We start from the raw sequence: 12,711 nt of genomic DNA on the forward strand, positions 1-12,711 counted from the left end.
GAAATTCCGAACCCGAACCCGAACCCTAAGCCTAACCTTAACACTAACCTGAACACAAAATCAAACTCTAGCCCTAACCATAAGAATAACCCTCACCCCATCCTAAACTTCATCCAACCCTAACCCTAACTTTAACCCTAAACCTAAACCTAACCCAAACCCTAACCTTAAACCAAACTCTAGTCATAATGCTACTCCACCTCTAACCCTAAAACTAAGCCTTACATTAGCCCTGAACCTAAGTCTAGACCTAATCCTAACCCTAACCCTAAGTCTAACCTTGATCTTAAATAGAACACTAACTCTAATTCAAAACCTGAACCTAAACCGAAAACTTACGCTACACCTAACCCTAACCCTAACTCTAACCTTAAACATAACACTTACCCTAAACCCTCACCTTAACCATAAAACTAACCATAACCCTCACCCTAACCCCTAACCGTATCCTCCAACCCTAACCCTAATGCTCTGCCTAACCCTAACCCTAACACTAACGAGAAACCCTAAGCCGTAACGATAACTCTAACCCGAACCCAAACCCTAACCCCAACCCAAACCCTAACCCCAAACACCAAAGCCTTACCTAAACCCTAACCCCAAACACCAAAGCCTTACCTAAAGCTTAACCCTAACTCTAACACTAACCCTAAACCTGATCATAAACCTAACCCTAACCATAAACCAAAACTAAGCATGACCAGAACCACAGTGACTAACCGAGACACTCACCCAAACCCTCACCCTAAACTAAATCTCTAACCCCTAACACCTTACCATAACCATAATCCGAACCCTACCCAACCCTAACCCTAAACCTAACCCTCACCCCAACCACAAAGCCTGACACAAACCGTCACCCTAACGCGAATCCTAACACTAAACTTAACCCTAACCTAAAATCTAACCCTCACCCTAAAAGTAAACAGAACCCGTAAACTTAACCCTAACACGAAACACAACCTTAACATTAACCTGAAAACTAAACCAAACCTTAGCCATAACCCTAACCCTAAACCTCACTCTATCTTAAACTTCACCCTATCCCTAAACTAAAGCTCACCCTAACACTAAACCTATCCCTACCCCTAAACCAAACCATAACCTTAACCTTGGCGCACATGTCAACCTAAAACTAACCCTTACAATAACTCTGATCCTAACCCTCACCCTAATCGGAATCCTAATCCTAACCCTGACCATAACCCTAACCTAACCTTAATCCAGACTTTAAACCTACCATAAGCTCAAACCTAACCCTAACCCCTAACAATAACTCTAACCCTAAACCTAAACCGAACCCTCACCTTTAACCAAAATTTCACCCTATCCAGAACCCTAAACCTAACCTAAATCCATTCAAATCCTAACCCTAACCAAAACTAAAGCTAACCCTAAACCTAACCCTAACCCTAACCCTAACCCTAAACCTAACCCAAACCCTATCCCTGACCCTAACCTGAACCCACCCCTAAAACTAACCCGAACCCTAACCCTCACACTTAACATAAACTTCACCCTAACCGAAACCCTAACACGAAACATAATACTAAATATCCCCCAACTCTGACCCTAACCCTAATCCTAACCATAAACCTAACCCTAACCCTAAACTTAACCCGAACCCTGACCCTAACTCTATCTCTAACCCTAATTCTAACCCTAGAACTTACCCTACACACTCAGCTCAAATGGAAACCTAGCACTAACCCTCACACTAACGTCGAAACCTAAACACTACCCTTAAGCTAACCTTACCTCTAACCTTAAACTAGCCCTAAACCTAACCATGACTTAACCCTAACACTTAACCTAACCCTAAAACTAATCTTAACCCTAAAACCTATCCTAACCTTAACCCTAACCCTAAACCCTAATGCTAAGTCTAAGCTCAACCCTGACCCTTAACTTCAACTTCACCCTAACCCTAACCCTAAACCAAACCCTAACCCTAAAGCTACCCTAATCCTGACCCTAACATTAACACAAACACCAAAACCTAACCCTAACTCTAACTCGAAACCTAAACTTAACCTGATCATAACCTTAACACAAATGCCTAACTCTAATATTTACACTAACACTAATCTTAACCTTCACCCTAAATCTAACCCTAAACTATCGCCTCACTCAAGCCCTACACCTAAACCTAACCCTAAACCTAACTCTAACCCTGACCCTAACCGTAACACTGTAAAACATCAGCTTAACTGTAAACCTAACACTAACCCTCACACGAACCCTAACCCTTTCTCTAAACCTAACCCTATCTCTAATAATAACCCTAACCCTGACCTAAACGTAACCCTTACCTAACTTTAAACTTAACCCTAACCTTAACTCTACCCGAACCCTAACAATAACTCTAAACCTAACCCTAAACCTAACCCTAACCCCTAGCACTAACTCTAACTCTAAACCTAACCCTAAGCCTAACCTAGCCCTACCCCTGACCGTAAACCTAGCCTTAACCCTAACCTTACCCCTACCCTAACCCGGACCAAAAACCTAACCCCAACACTAATCTTAATCCTAAATCTAACCTAAACCTTAACCCTAACCCTTACCCTAACCCTCACTATTAACTGAAAATTCACCCTAACCCTAACTCTAACACTAACCCTAACCATAGCACTTACCCTAAACCCTCACCTTAACTGTAAACCTAATGCTAACTCTCACCCTAACCCCTAAACCTATCCCCAACCCTAAACCTAAAGCTATCCCTAAACTTATCCCTAAGCCTAACCCAAACACGAACAGTAACCCTAATCTAACACTACCCCTAACATGAACCCTAAAATTAACCCTATCCTAACCGTAAACCTAACCCCTAACACTAAGTATAACCCTCACCGTAATCCTAACCCTTATCTTAACCCTCACCCTGAACCGAAATGTCACTCTAACCCTGAATCTAAACCTAACACTAACCCTAAACGAAATTCCGAACCCGAACCCGAACCCTAAGCCTAACCTTAACACTAACCTGAACACAAAATCAAACTCTAGCCCTAACCATAAGAATAACCCTCACCCCATCCTAAACTTCATCCAACCCTAACCCTAACTTTAACCCTAAACCTAAACCTAACCCAAACCCTAACCTTAAACCAAACTCTAGTCATAATGCTACTCCACCTCTAACCCTAAAACTAAGCCTTACATTAGCCCTGAACCTAAGTCTAGACCTAATCCTAACCCTAACCCTAAGTCTAACCTTGATCTTAAATAGAACACTAACTCTAATTCAAAACCTGAACCTAAACCGAAAACTTACGCTACACCTAACCCTAACCCTAACTCTAACCTTAAACATAACACTTACCCTAAACCCTCACCTTAACCATAAAACTAACCATAACCCTCACCCTAACCCCTAACCGTATCCTCCAACCCTAACCCTAATGCTCTGCCTAACCCTAACCCTAACACTAACGAGAAACCCTAAGCCGTAACGATAACTCTAACCCGAACCCAAACCCTAACCCCAACCCAAACCCTAACCCCAAACACCAAAGCCTTACCTAAACCCTAACCCCAAACACCAAAGCCTTACCTAAAGCTTAACCCTAACTCTAACACTAACCCTAAACCTGATCATAAACCTAACCCTAACCATAAACCAAAACTAAGCATGACCAGAACCACAGTGACTAACCGAGACACTCACCCAAACCCTCACCCTAAACTAAATCTCTAACCCCTAACACCTTACCATAACCATAATCCGAACCCTACCCAACCCTAACCCTAAACCTAACCCTCACCCCAACCACAAAGCCTGACACAAACCGTCACCCTAACGCGAATCCTAACACTAAACTTAACCCTAACCTAAAATCTAACCCTCACCCTAAAAGTAAACAGAACCCGTAAACTTAACCCTAACACGAAACACAACCTTAACATTAACCTGAAAACTAAACCAAACCTTAGCCATAACCCTAACCCTAAACCTCACTCTATCTTAAACTTCACCCTATCCCTAAACTAAAGCTCACCCTAACACTAAACCTATCCCTACCCCTAAACCAAACCATAACCTTAACCTTGGCGCACATGTCAACCTAAAACTAACCCTTACAATAACTCTGATCCTAACCCTCACCCTAAACGGAATCCTAATCCTAACCCTGACCATAACCCTAACCTAACCTTAATCCAGACTTTAAACCTACCATAAGCTCAAACCTAACCCTAACCCCTAACAATAACTCTAACCCTAAACCTAAACCGAACCCTCACCTTTAACCAAAATTTCACCCTATCCAGAACCCTAAACCTAACCTAAATCCATTCAAATCCTAACCCTAACCAAAACTAAAGCTAACCCTAAACCTAACCCTAACCCTAACCCTAACCCTAAACCTAACCCAAACCCTATCCCTGACCCTAACCTGAACCCACCCCTAAAACTAACCCGAACCCTAACCCTCACACTTAACATAAACTTCACCCTAACCGAAACCCTAACACGAAACATAATACTAAATATCCCCCAACTCTGACCCTAACCCTAATCCTAACCATAAACCTAACCCTAACCCTAAACTTAACCCGAACCCTGACCCTAACTCTATCTCTAACCCTAATTCTAACCCTAGAACTTACCCTACACACTCAGCTCAAATGGAAACCTAGCACTAACCCTCACACTAACGTCGAAACCTAAACACTACCCTTAAGCTAACCTTACCTCTAACCTTAAACTAGCCCTAAACCTAACCATGACTTAACCCTAACACTTAACCTAACCCTAAAACTAATCTTAACCCTAAAACCTATCCTAACCTTAACCCTAACCCTAAACCCTAATGCTAAGTCTAAGCTCAACCCTGACCCTTAACTTCAACTTCACCCTAACCCTAACCCTAAACCAAACCCTAACCCTAAAGCTACCCTAATCCTGACCCTAACATTAACACAAACACCAAAACCTAACCCTAACTCTAACTCGAAACCTAAACTTAACCTGATCATAACCTTAACACAAACGCCTAACTCTAATATTTACACTAACACTAATCTTAACCTTCACCCTAAATCTAACCCTAAACTATCGCCTCACTCAAGCCCTACACCTAAACCTAACCCTAAACCTAACTCTAACCCTGACCCTAACCGTAACACTGTAAAACATCAGCTTAACTGTAAACCTAACACTAACCCTCACACGAACCCTAACCCTTTCTCTAAACCTAACCCTATCTCTAATAATAACCCTAACCCTGACCTAAACGTAACGCTTACCTAACTTTAAACTTAACCCTAACCTTAACTCTACCCGAACCCTAACAATAACTCTAAACCTAACCCTAAACCTAACCCTAACCCCTAGCACTAACTCTAACTCTAAACCTAACCCTAAGCCTAACCTAGCCCTACCCCTGACCGTAAACCTAGCCTTAACCCTAACCTTACCCCTACCCTAACCCGGACCAAAAACCTAACCCCAACACTAATCTTAATCCTAAATCTAACCTAAACCTTAACCCTAACCCTTACCCTAACCCTCACTATTAACTGAAAATTCACCCTAACCCTAACTCTAACACTAACCCTAACCATAGCACTTACCCTAAACCCTCACCTTAACTGTAAACCTAATGCTAACTCTCACGCTAACCCCTAAACCTATCCCCAACCCTAAACCTAAAGCTATCCCTAAACTTATCCCTAAGCCTAACCCAAACACGAACAGTAACCCTAATCTAACACTACCCCTAACATGAACCCTAAAATTAACCCTATCCTAACCGTAAACCTAACCCCTAACACTAAGTATAACCCTCACCGTAATCCTAACCCTTATCTTAACCCTCACCCTGAACCGAAATGTCACTCTAACCCTGAATCTAAACCTAACACTAACCCTAAACGAAATTCCGAACCCGAACCCGAACCCTAAGCCTAACCTTAACACTAACCTGAACACAAAATCAAACTCTAGCCCTAACCATAAGAATAACCCTCACCCCATCCTAAACTTCATCCAACCCTAACCCTAACTTTAACCCTAAACCTAAACCTAACCCAAACCCTAACCTTAAACCAAACTCTAGTCATAATGCTACTCCACCTCTAACCCTAAAACTAAGCCTTACATTAGCCCTGAACCTAAGTCTAGACCTAATCCTAACCCTAACCCTAAGTCTAACCTTGATCTTAAATAGAACACTAACTCTAATTCAAAACCTGAACCTAAACCGAAAACTTACGCTACACCTAACCCTAACCCTAACTCTAACCTTAAACATAACACTTACCCTAAACCCTCACCTTAACCATAAAACTAACCATAACCCTCACCCTAACCCCTAACCGTATCCTCCAACCCTAACCCTAATGCTCTGCCTAACCCTAACCCTAACACTAACGAGAAACCCTAAGCCGTAACGATAACTCTAACCCGAACCCAAACCCTAACCCCAACCCAAACCCTAACCCCAAACACCAAAGCCTTACCTAAACCCTAACCCCAAACACCAAAGCCTTACCTAAAGCTTAACCCTAACTCTAACACTAACCCTAAACCTGATCATAAACCTAACCCTAACCATAAACCAAAACTAAGCATGACCAGAACCACAGTGACTAACCGAGACACTCACCCAAACCCTCACCCTAAACTAAATCTCTAACCCCTAACACCTTACCATAACCATAATCCGAACCCTACCCAACCCTAACCCTAAACCTAACCCTCACCCCAACCACAAAGCCTGACACAAACCGTCACCCTAACGCGAATCCTAACACTAAACTTAACCCTAACCTAAAATCTAACTCTCACCCTAAAAGTAAACAGAACCCGTAAACTTAACCCTAACACGAAACACAACCTTAACATTAACCTGAAAACTAAACCAAACCTTAGCCATAACCCTAACCCTAAACCTCACTCTATCTTAAACTTCACCCTATCCCTAAACTAAAGCTCACCCTAACACTAAACCTATCCCTACCCCTAAACCAAACCATAACCTTAACCTTGGCGCACATGTCAACCTAAAACTAACCCTTACAATAACTCTGATCCTAACCCTCACCCTAAACGGAATCCTAATCCTAACCCTGACCATAACCCTAACCTAACCTTAATCCAGACTTTAAACCTACCATAAGCTCAAACCTAACCCTAACCCCTAACAATAACTCTAACCCTAAACCTAAACCGAACCCTCACCTTTAACCAAAATTTCACCCTATCCAGAACCCTAAACCTAACCTAAATCCATTCAAATCCTAACCCTAACCAAAACTAAAGCTAACCCTAAACCTAACCCTAACCCTAACCCTAACCCTAAACCTAACCCAAACCCTATCCCTGACCCTAACCTGAACCCACCCCTAAAACTAACCCGAACCCTAACCCTCACACTTAACATAAACTTCACCCTAACCGAAACCCTAACACGAAACATAATACTAAATATCCCCCAACTCTGACCCTAACCCTAATCCTAACCATAAACCTAACCCTAACCCTAAACTTAACCCGAACCCTGACCCTAACTCTATCTCTAACCCTAATTCTAACCCTAGAACTTACCCTACACACTCAGCTCAAATGGAAACCTAGCACTAACCCTCACACTAACGTCGAAACCTAAACACTACCCTTAAGCTAACCTTACCTCTAACCTTAAACTAGCCCTAAACCTAACCATGACTTAACCCTAACACTTAACCTAACCCTAAAACTAATCTTAACCCTAAAACCTATCCTAACCTTAACCCTAACCCTAAACCCTAATGCTAAGTCTAAGCTCAACCCTGACCCTTAACTTCAACTTCACCCTAACCCTAACCCTAAACCAAACCCTAACCCTAAAGCTACCCTAATCCTGACCCTAACATTAACACAAACACCAAAACCTAACCCTAACTCTAACTCGAAACCTAAACTTAACCTGATCATAACCTTAACACAAACGCCTAACTCTAATATTTACACTAACACTAATCTTAACCTTCACCCTAAATCTAACCCTAAACTATCGCCTCACTCAAGCCCTACACCTAAACCTAACCCTAAACCTAACTCTAACCCTGACCCTAACCGTAACACTGTAAAACATCAGCTTAACTGTAAACCTAACACTAACCCTCACACGAACCCTAACCCTTTCTCTAAACCTAACCCTATCTCTAATAATAACCCTAACCCTGACCTAAACGTAACCCTTACCTAACTTTAAACTTAACCCTAACCTTAACTCTACCCGAACCCTAACAATAACTCTAAACCTAACCCTAAACCTAACCCTAACCCCTAGCACTAACTCTAACTCTAAACCTAACCCTAAGCCTAACCTAGCCCTACCCCTGACCGTAAACCTAGCCTTAACCCTAACCTTACCCCTACCCTAACCCGGACCCAAAACCTAACCCTAACACTAATCTTAATCCTAAATCTAACCTAAACCTTAACCCTAACCCTTACCCTAACCCTCACTATTAACTGAAAATTCACCCTAACCCTAACTCTAACACTAACCCTAACCATAGCACTTACCCTAAACCCTCACCTTAACTGTAAACCTAATGCTAACTCTCACCCTAACCCCTAAACCTATCCCCAACCCTAAACCTAAAGCTATCCCTAAACTTATCCCTAAGCCTAACCCAAACACGAACAGTAACCCTAATCTAACACTACCCCTAACATGAACCCTAAAATTAACCCTATCCTAACCGTAAACCTAACCCCTAACACTAAGTATAACCCTCACCGTAATCCTAACCCTTATCTTAACCCTCACCCTGAACCGAAATGTCACTCTAACCCTGAATCTAAACCTAACACTAACCCTAAACGAAATTCCGAACCCGAACCCGAACCCTAAGCCTAACCTTAACACTAACCTGAACACAAAATCAAACTCTAGCCCTAACCATAAGAATAACCCTCACCCCATCCTAAACTTCATCCAACCCTAACCCTAACTTTAACCCTAAACCTAAACCTAACCCAAACCCTAACCTTAAACCAAACTCTAGTCATAATGCTACTCCACCTCTAACCCTAAAACTAAGCCTTACATTAGCCCTGAACCTAAGTCTAGACCTAATCCTAACCCTAACCCTAAGTCTAACCTTGATCTTAAATAGAACACTAACTCTAATTCAAAACCTGAACCTAAACCGAAAACTTACGCTACACCTAACCCTAACCCTAACTCTAACCTTAAACATAACACTTACCCTAAACCCTCACCTTAACCATAAAACTAACCATAACCCTCACCCTAACCCCTAACCGTATCCTCCAACCCTAACCCTAATGCTCTGCCTAACCCTAACCCTAACACTAACGAGAAACCCTAAGCCGTAACGATAACTCTAACCCGAACCCAAACCCTAACCCCAACCCAAACCCTAACCCCAAACACCAAAGCCTTACCTAAACCCTAACCCCAAACACCAAAGCCTTACCTAAAGCTTAACCCTAACTCTAACACTAACCCTAAACCTGATCATAAACCTAACCCTAACCATAAACCAAAACTAAGCATGACCAGAACCACAGTGACTAACCGAGACACTCACCCAAACCCTCACCCTAAACTAAATCTCTAACCCCTAACACCTTACCATAACCATAATCCGAACCCTACCCAACCCTAACCCTAAACCTAACCCTCACCCCAACCACAAAGCCTGACACAAACCGTCACCCTAACGCGAATCCTAACACTAAACTTAACCCTAACCTAAAATCTAACCCTCACCCTAAAAGTAAACAGAACCCGTAAACTTAACCCTAACACGAAACACAACCTTAACATTAACCTGAAAACTAAACCAAACCTTAGCCATAACCCTAACCCTAAACCTCACTCTATCTTAAACTTCACCCTATCCCTAAACTAAAGCTCACCCTAACACTAAACCTATCCCTACCCCTAAACCAAACCATAACCTTAACCTTGGCGCACATGTCAACCTAAAACTAACCCTTACAATAACTCTGATCCTAACCCTCACCCTAAACGGAATCCTAATCCTAACCCTGACCATAACCCTAACCTAACCTTAATCCAGACTTTAAACCTACCATAAGCTCAAACCTAACCCTAACCCCTAACAATAACTCTAACCCTAAACCTAAACCGAACCCTCACCTTTAACCAAAATTTCACCCTATCCAGAACCCTAAACCTAACCTAAATCCATTCAAATCCTAACCCTAACCAAAACTAAAGCTAACCCTAAACCTAACCCTAACCCTAACCCTAACCCTAAACCTAACCCAAACCCTATCCCTGACCCTAACCTGAACCCACCCCTAAAACTAACCCGAACCCTAACCCTCACACTTAACATAAACTTCACCCTAACCGAAACCCTAACACGAAACATAATACTAAATATCCCCCAACTCTGACCCTAACCCTAATCCTAACCATAAACCTAACCCTAACCCTAAACTTAACCCGAACCCTGACCCTAACTCTATCTCTAACCCTAATTCTAACCCTAGAACTTACCCTACACACTCAGCTCAAATGGAAACCTAGCACTAACCCTCACACTAACGTCGAAACCTAAACACTACCCTTAAGCTAACCTTACCTCTAACCTTAAACTAGCCCTAAACCTAACCATGACTTAACCCTAACACTTAACCTAACCCTAAAACTAATCTTAACCCTAAAACCTATCCTAACCTTAACCCTAACCCTAAACCCTAATGCTAAGTCTAAGCTCAACCCTGACCCTTAACTTCAACTTCACCCTAACCCTAACCCTAAACCAAACCCTAACCCTAAAGCTACCCTAATCCTGACCCTAACATTAACACAAACACCAAAACCTAACCCTAACTCTAACTCGAAACCTAAACTTAACCTGATCATAACCTTAACACAAACGCCTAACTCTAATATTTACACTAACACTAATCTTAACCTTCACCCTAAATCTAACCCTAAACTATCGCCTCACTCAAGCCCTACACCTAAACCTAACCCTAAACCTAACTCTAACCCTGACCCTAACCGTAACACTGTAAAACATCAGCTTAACTGTAAACCTAACACTAACCCTCACACGAACCCTAACCCTTTCTCTAAACCTAACCCTATCTCTAATAATAACCCTAACCCTGACCTAAACGTAACCCTTACCTAACTTTAAACTTAACCCTAACCTTAACTCTACCCGAACCCTAACAATAACTCTAAACCTAACCCTAAACCTAACCCTAACCCCTAGCACTAACTCTAACTCTAAACCTAACCCTAAGCCTAACCTAGCCCTACCCCTGACCGTAAACCTAGCCTTAACCCTAACCTTACCCCTACCCTAACCCGGACCAAAAACCTAACCCTAACACTAATCTTAATCCTAAATCTAACCTAAACCTTAACCCTAACCCTTACCCTAACCCTCACTATTAACTGAAAATTCACCCTAACCCTAACTCTAACACTAACCCTAACCATAGCACTTACCCTAAACCCTCACCTTAACTGTAAACCTAATGCTAACTCTCACCCTAACCCCTAAACCTATCCCCAACCCTAAACCTAAAGCTATCCCTAAACTTATCCCTAAGCCTAACCCAAACACGAACAGTAACCCTAATCTAACACTACCCCTAACATGAACCCTAAAATTAACCCTATCCTAACCGTAAACCTAACCCCTAACACTAAGTATAACCCTCACCGTAATCCTAACCCTTATCTTAACCCTCACCCTGAACCGAAATGTCACTCTAACCCTGAATCTAAACCTAACACTAACCCTAAACGAAATTCCGAACCCGAACCCGAACCCTAAGCCTAACCTTAACACTAACCTGAACACAAAATCAAACTCTAGCCCTAACCATAAGAATAACCCTCACCCCATCCTAAACTTCATCCAACCCTAACCCTAACTTTAACCCTAAACCTAAACCTAACCCAAACCCTAACCTTAAACCAAACTCTAGTCATAATGCTACTCCACCTCTAACCCTAAAACTAAGCCTTACATTAGCCCTGAACCTAAGTCTAGACCTAATCCTAACCCTAACCCTAAGTCTAACCTTGATCTTAAATAGAACACTAACTCTAATTCAAAACCTGAACCTAAACCGAAAACTTACGCTACACCTAACCCTAACCCTAACTCTAACCTTAAACATAACACTTACCCTAAACCCTCACCTTAACCATAAAACTAACCATAACCCTCACCCTAACCCCTAACCGTATCCTCCAACCCTAACCCTAATGCTCTGCCTAACCCTAACCCTAACACTAACGAGAAACCCTAAGCCGTAACGATAACTCTAACCCGAACCCAAACCCTAACCCCAACCCAAACCCTAACCCCAAACACCAAAGCCTTACCTAAACCCTAACCCCAAACACCAAAGCCTTACCTAAAGCTTAACCCTAACTCTAACACTAACCCTAAACCTGATCATAAACCTAACCCTAACCATAAACCAAAACTAAGCATGACCAGAACCACAGTGACTAACCGAGACACTCACCCAAACCCTCACCCTAAACTAAATCTCTAACCCCTAACACCTTACCATAACCATAATCCGAACCCTACCCAACCCTAACCCTAAACCTAACCCTCACCCCAACCACAAAGCCTGACACAAACCGTCACCCTAACGCGAATCCTAACACTAAACTTAACCCTAACCTAAAATCTAACCCTCACCCTAAAAGTAAACAGAACCCGTAAACTTAACCC

Source organism: Elephas maximus (genome assembly GCF_024166365.1).
Source record: "Elephas maximus indicus isolate mEleMax1 chromosome Y unlocalized genomic scaffold, mEleMax1 primary haplotype SUPER_Y_unloc_1, whole genome shotgun sequence".
NCBI classification, from domain to species: Eukaryota; Metazoa; Chordata; class Mammalia; order Proboscidea; family Elephantidae; genus Elephas; species Elephas maximus.